The sequence below is a fragment of the Neopelma chrysocephalum genome, unplaced genomic scaffold, assembly GCF_003984885.1.
Source record: "Neopelma chrysocephalum unplaced genomic scaffold, ASM398488v2 Primary Assembly neopelma1_88, whole genome shotgun sequence".
In the NCBI taxonomy this organism is placed as follows: Eukaryota; Metazoa; Chordata; class Aves; order Passeriformes; family Pipridae; genus Neopelma; species Neopelma chrysocephalum.
The window spans coordinates 1517740-1531679 of NW_020897750.1; positions in this window are offsets into that span (position 1 = coordinate 1517740).

The window sequence follows — 13940 nt, forward strand, 5'->3', positions numbered from 1 at the left end:
TAACATTTGCAGTTATAAGTCAACCTGATATTTTTATTTCCCAAGGGACTGCTAGAGCTAATACCATTTTGGGGTTGATCTGCAACTTTGCAGAAGGTAGCATTGCTGTGATGTCATTGTCGTACTTTTCTGCAGTGGCTACAGAGTTTTCTCATCTCTGCTTCCCCTTAAAAAACAAGCAAACAAAAACCAAGCAAGCAGAACCCCCCCCAAAAACCCAAAACACTGAGAACACTTTTCTTGGAAGAACAGTTAAGAGAAACCTCTTTATTTAAAATATTAGTTGTTTAAATATACTAGATTAGTAAAGCCTTTTGTAAATGTTAATAAGTTGATTTTATGTATATTAGGAAAACCATGAGAAGTCAGGAGGTCTGTGGGTGATATTCAGGAATTTTGTTAACATTATGACAGACACAGAACGCTTTGCAACAGCTCCAAGGGTTGTGGTGGTGCCCATAGCACCCTTCTATAGATGATGAAAACAAGATTGAGTAGTTTAGTCAGAAACCTTTAAGTATCAAGCCCATCTGTCCCATAAATAGTCAGGGGCTCCCCGTTCCCAGATCCTCTTATCAGGGAGTTGGCCAAATTCTAGGGTCTTTACCTTTAAAACTGTAGCTATACCATCCTAGCAAAATTTCTAACAATGGTGCTGAGCAGATTCCCATGACAATCCAAGACTGTGTCCTATCTATTATAGTTTTTCCTCATAATTAACCTATATCTGCCCTGCTGTAAAGGTAGTGGTTTGTTTCTTGTTTTGTTGTCACTACACTATACCTTTTACACATAACTGTGTACAAAAGCTCTTTGACTTTCCTATTCAATTTTTTTATCAGTGATCCTTGTGAAATTAAATCATCTTTGTGTGTGTGTGAATAAGAATGATTTTCTGTGAACAGCAATGCAAGGAGAAAGGGAAATAAAATGAGAGTCTCCCCAAAAGTTTACTTTTGCTTTCATCCTACATGTTCTGTGCCTTCCCATTAGCTTCCTTCCAAACATATTTTGAGAAGCAATACCTTTGATGACAGCACTGCAAGGTTACGCATTGCTATTTAGTAACTGGTAGGAATGCACTAGGGAACACAGATAGAGTGAGTCTAGTCTGGGTTAAAATAATAATTGGAGGTGGAAGAACAGTGTCGTGAATTTATAAAGAATTGCAGGTTAATTTCCCAGAAACATCCAAGAAAAATAAGGCCCTTCTTGCTGCATCTGCTCCTAATAAAATTCTCCTTGGATTAAACACTACTCCTTTAATATTGTCATTTTCAAGAATCAGATCAAGAACTCTAGGATCATTTTGATGAAGAAATCATCTTTTCAATGATTAGAATTAAGAGGTTTCTCACAGAGTCCCCTGCTGCTCGAGTAGTCATTGTTTCTGTAACAAGAGGTTACCCTGCAGTGATGGTATCAAACTTTTCTGCTTCCTATGGTGCCTCTGCCTCATTGCAGAGGTCAGCTGCAATGAGAATACAGACATCTGGTTGACAGAACAAAAGGGAAACTGCAATCTTATAAATCATCACGGAAGAGGTAAAAATTGATGGCTTAAGAAAATATGATTTCTTTTTGTTCAGATAGGAGGATAAGTGAACAGGTTATATTTCTGAACATCCTTGGGAAAAGAGAGAGGTAAAGGCTCTGTAGAATTTACAGTCACAGAAAGCAGTTCCCATTTTGGCCGGATTGCCACAGTGTGAAGGTTGAAGGGGAACTTTCTTTCTGCATTCCCATTTTGAAAAGTTATTTTCGCCTCTGCTGTAATTCTAAGATGATTTTAGGTGAAAATAATCCACAAAGCTTTAAATTCAGGGTCAGTGATGTTGACTAAAGCCTTATTTTCAAATACAGTAAGTCCATATTCAGGAAGAAAATGGTTATGCCATACATCTAAATAATTTGATAATTTTTATCTTGGCTCCTTTGCTTCCCTTCAATTTGCCTCCTACCAGCTATTTATCATGGAACCTGCTGTCATAAGAAATATTACATTTTATTTTTTATATAATTATAGATTTCTTCTCTGTATATATTTTCTTTCCCTGCAGAAATCATCTACATTGTTATTATTATTTATTGCAATAAACATTACCATGTATTTGACAAAATAAAATCAACGTAATCTAAAATACATTACTACAGAGTAATATTTCATTCTGTTCTCTGCAACAGAGAATATTTTAAAGATACAAAAAGAATTTATTTGGAAACATCACACAGAATACTTCAGGCTTATAATAAATAATATTTAAACCTTTAAAAATCAAGCTGATGTTGAAAACCTAACAAATTAAAAGTATTTCTAGGTGATTAGTCAATATGCATACAATAATTTGAAATGAAATGTTCTATCCTGACTTAATTATGAGTGTCCTTGGAATTATTAGATCCAGTCTGAAGAAATATGGAAACATATGGATGTTCATTTTAATTTCTGATGCCCCTCTTACCCTTTTGAATCGTCCTTCCTCCCATTCCTCTTATAAAGTGTATTTTCAAGAAAGCCAGAAAATGCTGGGTCACCAACCCTTCTCCAGCAGACGAGGTTTCATTTAGTACATGGTCTGTCTGTATATGATACCGTTTCTCTCTGATGCAGTTTATCTTCTCTGTTGCAGTGGAATTTAGGAATCTTTCTATTTTTCACAGTTTCAATGAATTCAAAGCTGGAAAAATAACCTAGACTGGCTTTCTGCATAACATCTGAGGAAATCTTGCATGATGTTGTAACTTTTGAAACATATTTTTTAGATAAACATCAAATCTTGATTTAAAGATTCCAGGTTATGGGAAGTCTAACACATGAGTTTTATCTTTCAACAGGTACCTTCAATGTAAACAAGTACACTTTATTCTCATTCTACCTGTTGGGTTTTGCTACACTTCTCAGTCTGATTAAAAAGTCAGTCACTATTTGAAATCTTTTCATGTAGGCACATACAGACTATGACTTGTTGCACAAAACTTCTGATATTACAGAAGATTTTCTCTCTTACTGTAAATAAGTAAATGAGAAGTTGACAGTTGACACACAGGGTTTACTGAATCTTTGTTTGTTGAGAGTCACATAGTAAGTATAACACTGGTTTATAACTGGTTTGCAAGCAAATAAGCCATTCAATTTTTGTTGATTTCCTTAGAGATATTGTCTGTATTTGGTGAGGTGGTTCTAAAGGAATCATCCTTTCAACTTTCTCAGTATCTTTTATTTCCAATGCTGTGGTTTAAAAAATAACACAACAGACCCAAAAATACAGCCCCCCATCCTCCGAACCCCACATTTAATGACACCATATACTGTTTCATCCCCTTTCCAGATCTGAATTTATCTTAGTCCTTCTTTGACTGGCTACTCCAGATTCCTTTGTCCCTTCTTTATGAAGGAGTGGGGAGAGAAAACATATTCCTCGCAGTGTTTTCAGATGGTGAGTAAACTTGTTTCTTTATTGCCTGGTTTGAACATAGAATTGTAGAATCATAGAATCAGCTGGGTTGAAAGGGACCTCTGAGATCAAGTCCAACCCTTGATCCAGTACTACCACAGTTACTAGACCATGGCACTAACAACATGGTTGTTGATAAGGCAACATTTTCTCCTTAACTCCGGCATTGGCTGTTATCCTGATTTCTGGGAAACTAACACTGCTAATTGCTCATTTTAAGAGCAATGATACCCTTTATATTGAGTAGTGTTCACAGGAAGCAAGGGAAAACACCTTCTTACATCTAGAGAATTTAACTATTTAACAGCTTTGAGTTGCCATCTATCTCTATGAATTCTGTATACATAACAGTAACATTTTCCTCTAAACAGCTGAGACTTTAAGATTATTTCCTTCCATACTTTCTACTGGTTTAGTCTAGCTTCTCTCAATGTGATCAAATAGTTTTGTAGCATTCTCTTGATTAAACTAAGCATATTGACCTTATGACATATTTTTCAGTTGTCAAAATACACTTTAATTGAGTTCTGAATATTTTCAATTTTTTTAATATGTTTTAAAAAATTCAAATTCCAGACCAAACAGTGTTCCAGCACTGGTGACATCAGTTTTCAAACTTGGAAATAATGAAAATCATCTACTTATTTTCAATATCCCTTTACTTTTCCAAGGATCAAATTTAGCCACAGCTTTGCACTGGGAATTCCCAGACAGTTCCTTATCCACCTACAGTTTCAGAATCACTTTTTCCAGTGCCCCATCCTATAACTATGATTTGCATTCCCTGTGCTTAGATTAATGACTTTGCATCTGTCCTTATTTAAATTTATCTTGTTCAAATGAAGCCACCTAACCAATCGAGACAGGTCATTCTATAGAACATTTGCCTTATTACTTGCCACTCCACCAGTTTTCGCATGCTCTTCAAGTTTTACCAGCAATCGCCTTGTATTTTCTTCCAGATCATTGAAAATGATACTTAGCACTTAAGGCTTCAATACTGGCTCATCCATATTCAAAATACTGTTATTAGAGAGGCATTCCTATAGACTCCTATATAGCTGAAAAGGAATGCAAAATATGTTTGTAACAGCTGTGAATAATAACAAATTTATCATTTTAAAAACAAACCTTAACAATTCAAATACTATTTAAGCCATTGTATATAATATTATCCACCCCTCACTCCAAGAAATAAGCAAGAATATGGTAGCTCAGAATGTGGAAATAAGCCAAATGCTTTACAGTCATGTAAGTGAAGTATATTAACTAATTTTCCTCTCTCAATAAAAACTCTAAAGCTTGCAGCCAGAGCGCTCAAAGTACAATCCTCCATTTCCATAAAATCAATTAAACTTTTGAGGAAGATAAGAAAGCCACATTTCCCAATTCTTTTTTCTAATGGTAGGATATAAGCTCCAAAATATTATTTAAATTTTAAAAGAGCAGTTTGTTCTAAGCTTGCAGAAGATTAGTGCATTATAATGTCTCTGCTGGACTGTTAAGAACGAAATTTGAGACTAGAAAATGGTGTCAGGTGTTCTGGTTATGGGGATGCTGGCACCTTTGCCTCCTTGTTGGTCTGTTCCTACTGAAGCAGTTCCAAAACAGAGTAAGCTGATCTAAGGCAGAGATGCTGCTGTCCCTTCTCCTTCACACCGCCCAGAGCTGTGGGCTGTCATGGTTTGAAAAGGCCCAAAATCCAATTCTGATTCCTAGCTCCCCTCCCACATCTCAACCCCATGTGAGATGGGTTTTCCAGACAAAAACACGAGACTCAATATGGGGGGAAAGGAATATATTACAATGACTATACACACAAATAAATACTATAATACACTGCATACAATCTTAACTCTATTTCTATCTCTACCATGACAATAATATTTACAATGGGCCAAATCTCTTCTCCCTCCAAATAAAAGTCCAGGAGAGAAGAAGAAGAAAAGACCCCTTCCAGTCTCTGATCAGCAGGTCTCACTAGGCAGCAGGCTCTCTGTGTCTTCTCTTCCATGCAGCAGAAATAGTTGCTGGCTCTCTGCCAGCACACACGAGGGGGTCTCCAAGCCCCTCGGCCCTCCATCCTCAAAACGGGGGTCTTTCCGTGGGCTGCAGTACCCCAGACACGGTTGCGCCACCACGGTCATATCACGAAGCACAGGGGTCTTCGTGACGGTCTGGTATCCTCAGGGGAAATCAAGCCCCTTCACAGAGCTCCCATGCTCTGACTCAAAGATGGCTGCCAGCTTCTCTGAAGCCTGGCAGCAAGGGGGGGGAAAGCCCAAGGTCACCCCCTCCACACACATTCCTTTTGCTGTCCTGCCTTATCTCTCAGGAGGCCGGAGCTTCTTCACTCCTCTCAGCAGTGCATACTGCACTTTAGGACTCCTCTTAGTCCACCACCCCCTCCTCTTTCTCGGAGGGGTCTCCAGGCGAGTTTGGGGGTTTTGGTTTATCCAGTTCTTACCCTCCGAAACTCTGTCCCTGCTGCTGGCTCAGTCCTCTTTCAGGTGCTGCCTTTCTACTTTCCTTTCTCCTCAGACATCTCTGTGTCTTCCATGCAGCATACCGGCTTCTGCTGCTCCTTTGGTCCTTATCAGTTGGCTCTTTGCCACTTCTCTCAGACGCTGCTGTCCCTGCTACTCCGTCTGCTCCCAGCGTCTCCCAAGGCTGCCTACCGGGAGAAATTCTCCCAGCTCTTAACCACAGGCACTCAGCCCAGTTCTGAGTCCCTGCAGCCCCCCAACCGGGGGCTGGGGGGGGCAGAGCCCCCTAAGGGGCCAGAGCCCCAGCTCCTCGTGGCTCACCACAACATGGCCACCTCTTCTTCTAACAACAAGAATCACTGCTTCTTTTCCGGTCTCCAGAGATATGTTTATATTTTGCAGGAGCACTGATTGGGTCAAGCCCCAAGGGTCACCACCCCCTGGGGGTTACCACTTTCCTAGTTTCAGGGGGAAAACCTGGCTCAAACCACTACAGTGTCAATGTCAGTGTTCACCTGGATCTGTGTCCTGCAGGCGCGGGGAGTTAAACTAGCTCAAAATTATGCGTGTGGCAATGACGAAGAGAAGGCAGGAACCTGGCCAGCTGAGCTGTGCTGTAGGAGTGTGAGAGTATGGTCTGAGCTGAGGAAGGTCAGCATCAAGTATAAACTGGATTTAGCAGCCTGTGCAAAATTTTTTAGGTCTGTCGTGCCTCTCCATTTTGTAAGCTGGAGTCACATGGTTTTCCAATTCTTTGAGTGGCAGGATCTTAAAAAATATTTGGGTTTGTCTAGCTCTGTTTTCTTCTGGAGTTAATGAGGCTTGTCTTCCTGCTAATGATGGGAAAGGAAGGAGTTATTTACTCAACTGCAACTTTTCCTTATGGAGCTAGTGCTCAAGAATAAGTTCAAATGTAGAAGCAGCTGTAAGAAGAAGAGATAAATAATTCTTTATCAAATTGCCCATTAGTTTTTCATGCAGGCACCACTTTGGTGATAATTTTTTATCTGTAATCAACAAAACAAAATTATGTGAGTAAACATAGAAATGAGGGAGAGAAGCATGATATAGCAGGTGTTTACAAGGTGAAGTGACATGCATTCACAGATAATTTTTTCTACAGGTAGATGATTAGAAATTGAATAGATGACATTGTTTTCCATAGAAACATATACTATAAAGGGTGATTCAATCAGATTAAATAATTTATGGGTGCTATGGCCCACATAATTACCTATTTATACACAATACCTCAAGCTGCAAGCAAGTTTCCCTTCAGTAATTTCCATTGCTCCATCTCTTTAGAAATCTAAATTCATTGACTCTGCAGACATAAGCATTTGCTTCATTTCTGTAAATACACCTCGAGTCACTTCTAGTCAACTTTTAGTCTCAACACTTTACTGAAACTCCTCTTAGGTAGCCAAATCTTGGAATTGCTTGGAATGTCTTTCACTTTTTTCTCCTTTATTTTCTTCATTCCACTGGCACTTTCAATTCAATTTTTCCTTTCAAAATACTAGCCTTCACAGAGCTTGCTGAAACATTCTTCTGATTTTCTGCCCTACCCCTCTGCTTAGTTCTACGGCATCTCTTTCAGTGCCTTGTTCTTCACACTGAGAGTGCCAGGGCTTTCTATCTGTTCCTAAGGGGTGTTCCCTCTGCACTTCATCCACTACCATTTTATATTGATGACTTATTTCTGACCCATCTTCTGTAACTACCGATTTTGGTTCTCATCACCCACTTTGGTGGTATTCCTGTCTCCAGCTTTACTGTCCCCAGGTTGTGTATCTCTCCAGATTGTCCGTAGTCTATCATACCCTTTCAGTTCTTTTACCGTCTCTTTCCTTCTTGCTAAATTACATTGTTTCTGTTCATTATCTCTGAGTTTCTTCCACAGTTCTACTTTTGTCCTATGTGCTTTTACCTCTACTACATCATTGGTACTCTCTAAGCCTCTTTAATGAAAACAAATTTGATGAATGCTGTATTTGTGCCTCTCCTGTGCCTGACAAGATCATATGCTTCTTGAGACAAGCTATGTAGGAAACTCCTCCCTTCTGCATACCCCTTCTAAAGCTGGTGTCAAATTAAATGTCTCACAAAAATAATTAGTTCATAATGTTTAGAGAAAAGTCAGTTGAGGATAGCTGCTTTTTCTTCCTTTTTCCTCTTATTTTATATTGCTTTTCTTTGTTTGTAAGTGCTTTGAATTTGGGGTTGCATCTGTACACAAGTTTGGAAAGTGACTAGCACAGGATACAGAAAATACTTTTAGAATAGATTCTCTTGACTTACGAAGAACAAAGCCCATCATAGTATTTAAATATTTAAAGTATTACTACTTGCTGCGTTTAGCACATACAGCCAAGTAACTGCAAGCTGACTTCTCCAGAGAGTGTAATGTTATGGCAATTTATGTTAAAATACTTGAAAACTCACTTCTCTTGATTTACACAATTCTACAGATTTGACATCGGTAAGCCAAAAAGCTCCTAAAGCGTAAATATCACCCAGCACTTCTAAGTTACTAAGCGGAAGACAATGTTATTTCTGACCATTGAAAAGATTTTCAGCTGGGCACCAAGGAAGGGATAAAGGAAGGAACGTGGCCCCTTCAAAGGGATGAAGTCAACACGAGAATGAACAGGCTCTCTCACTGCATCTTGAACAACAGAGTGTTGGTGGGAGAGGAAATCACAAGCTTTGAGGAGCCTACGACAAAACCCGATTAAGGATAAAGCTCAGGAGGAAGGTCTCAAATGAGTTTGGTTATAAAAGATCTTTAGGATATTTTCTCCTACTGATAAGAGTAATTGAGGCCTTGTGAATGCACCCCTCTTTTGTGGTATAACAGCCTGCAGCAAAAACAGGCTCAGAGTTTAGATGGAAGAAGTACTCTTTAAAATACTGTGCAAATACTACAGTAATTCACCTCTGTTGAACTACCTATAGATAATGGGTGTAAAATGATTGTCAATTAAACTTTTCTTCATTAAAGCTCTGGTAATTTTACCTACATGAGCATTACAAAATGCACCAATATAGCAGTCCTTGTTAGAACAGGGACCTACACTGTATGTTCTCTAGACAAGACAGGGGTTTCTGTACTTCATATCTGTGAGCTACTGATCGTGCCACAGGTGTGATAGAATACTAAACAGCATTAACATATTTAAAATATAATTACAACTATTTGACAACATTCATCCATAGCATAATGGGGCAGCTGTATTATTAGTCAGTCCTTAGGAAATTGAATTACTCTAATAAATGGAAATGACTGTTATTTAAATGAAAGACTATTTGCATAAAACAGGCCAATGCTAAGTGACCAGCTGCTAAATAGGTGTAAAATCTAATCTCAAAGTTCTGGGTAAAAGATGGATGAGTTCTTGCCAAAGACTTTCATATTTGGGCTCTTAGCCTATAAATAAAAATTTTGTGATCAGAAGAAGCTTCAAGATCTGAAAATTGCAGCTGAATTTATCAATTTTTCTTTTTCATAAATTTTCTTTAAAAACAAGCTAATGATTGTCATTCAACAAAATCAACAATTTCTCTGAAGTGGAAATAAAAAGAATAAAAAGATGATGCAGTTTCTTTTCATAATGCCACTGTTGGACTTGTGGCATTTCTGAGATAGCTGTTTCACTGTTATCTTGTTCGATGTCAGAAGATTGGAGACAACTCAGTGTAAAAGAAATAATTAAAAACCATAATCACCTTAATAACATATATATTCACTTTATCAACAGAAATGGAACAGGTCCATTTCTTCCCAGCAATTTTCTGTACCTTGTTGCAGCTGGGACTCAACTCAGACTCTTCTCTTTTGGAAAATAATGCCAACCCTTGGGACACCAAAGGTTTTGGAAAGGCCAGTCATAAGAGTTCTTCAGCAAGATTTTTGGTTAGAAAAAATATTGAACAAGTTACCTGAAAGACCGCTTTCTATAACAGTCAGCTCTGCATTCCCTGAGAAACCTGTCAAAATTTTACAAGGCTTGCATCTACCTATCTCCACAGACCACAGTGGACCAAGAAGGTGAAAGGTTTTTTCCTTTCACATGTAAGTTTTTAAACACGAGGAAATTCAGTACTTTACTCTGTGCCCTCTTTTATGTCATGAGGCCACTTTCTCATGTGACTTGACACTGGTACTTTTCCATGTCCATTAATATTTTTATGCACCTGATGAGCTACATCATAATCTTCATGGTCTGTAAGCATGTGCAGCTTGGTTTATTAATAACAAACACTAGCAAAACTGCACTCTTTTTCTGCCCATCTCCCTTTGGTGGATTGCACCTCATTTCAAATACTCTCAATCAAACCAACTTCTCCACAAGTATTCGTCTACATATTTAGATAGATAATGAAAACAAAATGTGTTTAACTAAATTTAGATATCTATCTGGAGTCAAACCACAGCAAATAATGGTAGGTGGAGGACACTGGTACTGTGATATGTAGTTGAATGCATAAGTGATCCCTTTGTAAAAGGTGACATGGAATTTGCACTAGTTCATTTAGTTAGCTAAGTCTGTGCACAACAAAAATACCTGATATTTGCTGTCTTACTGGGTGGTTAAGTAGTTGTCTCTGGGAATAAGAGAAATTTAGAGCATTTCTGGAGAGACAGTGCCTAAGGCAAATTTGTTTCTACAAAGATAATCCCTAAACAACAGAGAAAAGGGAAGAACAAGATTGCTGAACAACAAAAAAAGAGGGAAAAATTCTGAAATGTCTATTTTCATGAACTCATACATTCTTCCAGTTTTGGTACCGATTCCTTGAGTTAGTAATACAACAGTAGCTTAAATTATCTCTTTTTTGTGTGTGTCTTTATTCTCATACTGGTAAAAATGCAAAATGGACAATATTAGCTCTATTCTGCCTCAGTTAAAATTACAGTTTTCTAGGAGATAATGGGCCAAGGCGCTCTCAGAGATTGTACTTTCTCCCCTAAAGAAAGCTTTCTGAAACCCTGAATTATACTTGCCAAACTGAAGAGAGTTATTGGGGTTGCATCTCTTAAAATTTTCTTAATTTGAGAGCCCTTTCTTCTGTAATACAAGTGTAAGATAGCTCCAGAAAGGGCAGTATGAGCATAACCATATTAGCACACTGTGGTTAATTTTCATGCTTGTTGTGAAATCCCTGTGTTCACATGGTGGAATAGGCTTGAGCTGCTACTTAAGTGAACTCAGAAAAAGTTCAGTGACTTCTAAAAAAATAAGACCTCCTGAGTGTGTTCGCTCACCTAACTGAATATTTCAGTAGACCCAATGCAATTATTCATCAGAGCAGGACTGGCACAGAATATGTGAGTAGTATCCCTTTCTTTGCTGTGTTTATAAAACTACCCAAATTCCATTAAATAAAATTTTCCCTAAAATAATCAGTTTCATAACTTCCCATAACCTTCAGCACTAACCTTTTTAGAAACTTGTGAAATTAGATCTCCTGAGCCTTCCATGAAATCATCAGAAATGTGTAATGCATTAGGATTGTATTTGTTTTACTGCATAAATACAAGCAAGCATATTTATTCATTTTCAGAATGCTCTCCTCCCCATTGAGATTTTTCTAAAGACACTGTTGTTTTTTTTTCTAAATGTAAGCGGCAAAGAAACGTGTCCCAGGCATGTAATTTCAGTAGTGTCTTCTTCCCTTATGAGTCATTACTGCTGAAATCAACACTACTTGGGATGTGCTGAGGAACTTCAGTAGTTCTTTAATGTTTTCAAACAGTAACATCTGTGCATGTTTATGACTTCATGCTCTGCCTTAGCATTGGTCTTGGCTAATGCTTCGGGCTGCTAAATGGTTGTACTTTTTGAGAGTAGGGTCCCTGCACTTTGCAAGAAGCAAGAGAATTACTGTTATTGAATATTTCATTGAGCAGAACAGCAGCAATGCTGCAGAAACAGACCTACTTTTATCAGAGCTGTACATGTTTGTTTCGAGCTTGCACTATATTTTCAAAGGTAACTGATATGCTGGGGTTTTTTTGTTTTGCCTACAAGTCATGACCAAATCCTTCCTTTCACTTTCTACTTTCATTTAGAGACAATGATGCTTCTGGGTCTGAACACCTTTACATATTCTTGCGTAGAATATTATTATTATTATTTCAGCTATTATGATGGCTGGCTGGGGGGAGAAGAGATACAGAAGGGGAGAAGCAACAGAGGTGAATAAAAGGCTGGTTTGGAAATATATAGTGAGAAAGGGAGAGAGCAGATCTCAGGGACCAGTCGTGACTTAAAACACCCCTTCTTTAGGAGGTGGCTGAAAAGAATTTAGCAGTGGAAGCCTGTAACCATTCTTGCTTGTACTTACGCTAACGTGTATTTTTATAGAGGCTATATAAGAGAAATTCCTGAAATAACTATTACAAATAGTCTTGGTGGAATTTTTGTCATCATCCGTCAGTATACCTTGAGTATCAATATCAAAACAGTTGATCATTGAACAAAAGACGCAACATGCAAATTGTCAGACATGAGTCTGCAGTCTGGCAGGACTGTTGGTTCTGCTACCCAGACACAAGGCAAGGATAGTAGTCGATTTCTGGAATGCTTTCAGGAAAATTATCTGTGTCTGACTGTACTCCATCATACCTTGCCCTACATCTTTATACAGTATACTCAAAGTTTTGGGTCTTCTAGGTAGAGCACATAAATGAACTAACTTTTGGAGCTCAAAATCCTAATAGAACTGTGGGGTATGAAATGCAAGTGCCAAAATGTGAGAGAGATGTTGCACACTTGCATGTGAAGAGGAAAGACAGTGTCAGCTGGAAAAGCCGAAGGATTAATGCTAATATTAAGTCTTCTCATAAAAGATGTGTATCTGGTATTTGGAACAGCGGAGTACTGTATGGTGGGGAAGTTCTGGGTGTCCTGTAAAGCCTTTCCATGTACTTGATGATACATAAAGAAAACTTGAAGGGTTTATGCCAAAGACAAAAGTTTTCTGCTTGATTTCCACATTTGAAATTCAAAGTCTCCAAGGAAAATTCTCTGTTGATTGAGGAGCTAATGACATGTTAATAATCACAAGAACAAAGAGACTGAAAATTGTACAACTCTTACAAGAATGGGCTTAGGGTAATTCTGTTTAAAAGAGTTTGAAAACCTAAGGAAATATCCGACATAAAGAGATGAAAAATATGCAGCCTGTCTAACTTCCCCTGTGAAATGTGAATTTACTGATGACACTGAAACTAAACAAACTATTATCAGCGTTAAATAAACATTTACGCATTTTAGATGCAAAAGAGGAATATATGTTTTACTTTCAAATTACAGATCACACTTGTATGCCACTTCATTTTACTGAAATTTAGGGGCTTTGTTTTCTTCCCAGTATTTTTTATGTCTCTTACAAATATGAGTGTTTGCAAGAGAGAGGCTTAAATAAAGATCTGTTTTGGCAGTGTGCTGAACTGGCATGATGGGGCTTGGAGGAATGAGCGTCTTCAGTTTTACCTCACCTATACTGTACTTGTGGCATGATTATGTGGATACTAAAAGGAACAGAAAGCTTCCAAATTCATCTGCCTGTGTGTGTCAACACAGTACAAGATGTAAAACATTGTTAAAGTTAGAATATTGGGGAAGTAAATGAGAAGAGGGAATAATATTGTTGTTTAAGGAAAGCTTCTGAAGTGATGGGAAAGAAGCGGTGCTTATAGTGCACATATTTGAAGGCTATTGAATGTTTTTGTTGTCTTTGGTACTTCTAAAACAATTGCTGAATGCATACATTCCTAATAAGATCTTTTCTAAAGCAATTTTGATGCTTAAAAGTGGTTTAATTTTCTCTGTGCTAGCGAATATAAAACAGACCTATGTGGAGTGTGTGGTCCACTGGCATAATTGTTTGGAGTCCAAAATTAAATGCAGAGTGACATTGGAGAAGATGCCTGTTTGCACTATGTGCATGTGTTCATTGTTTTTCTGAGAAATTTCTCATACTCTTGTAG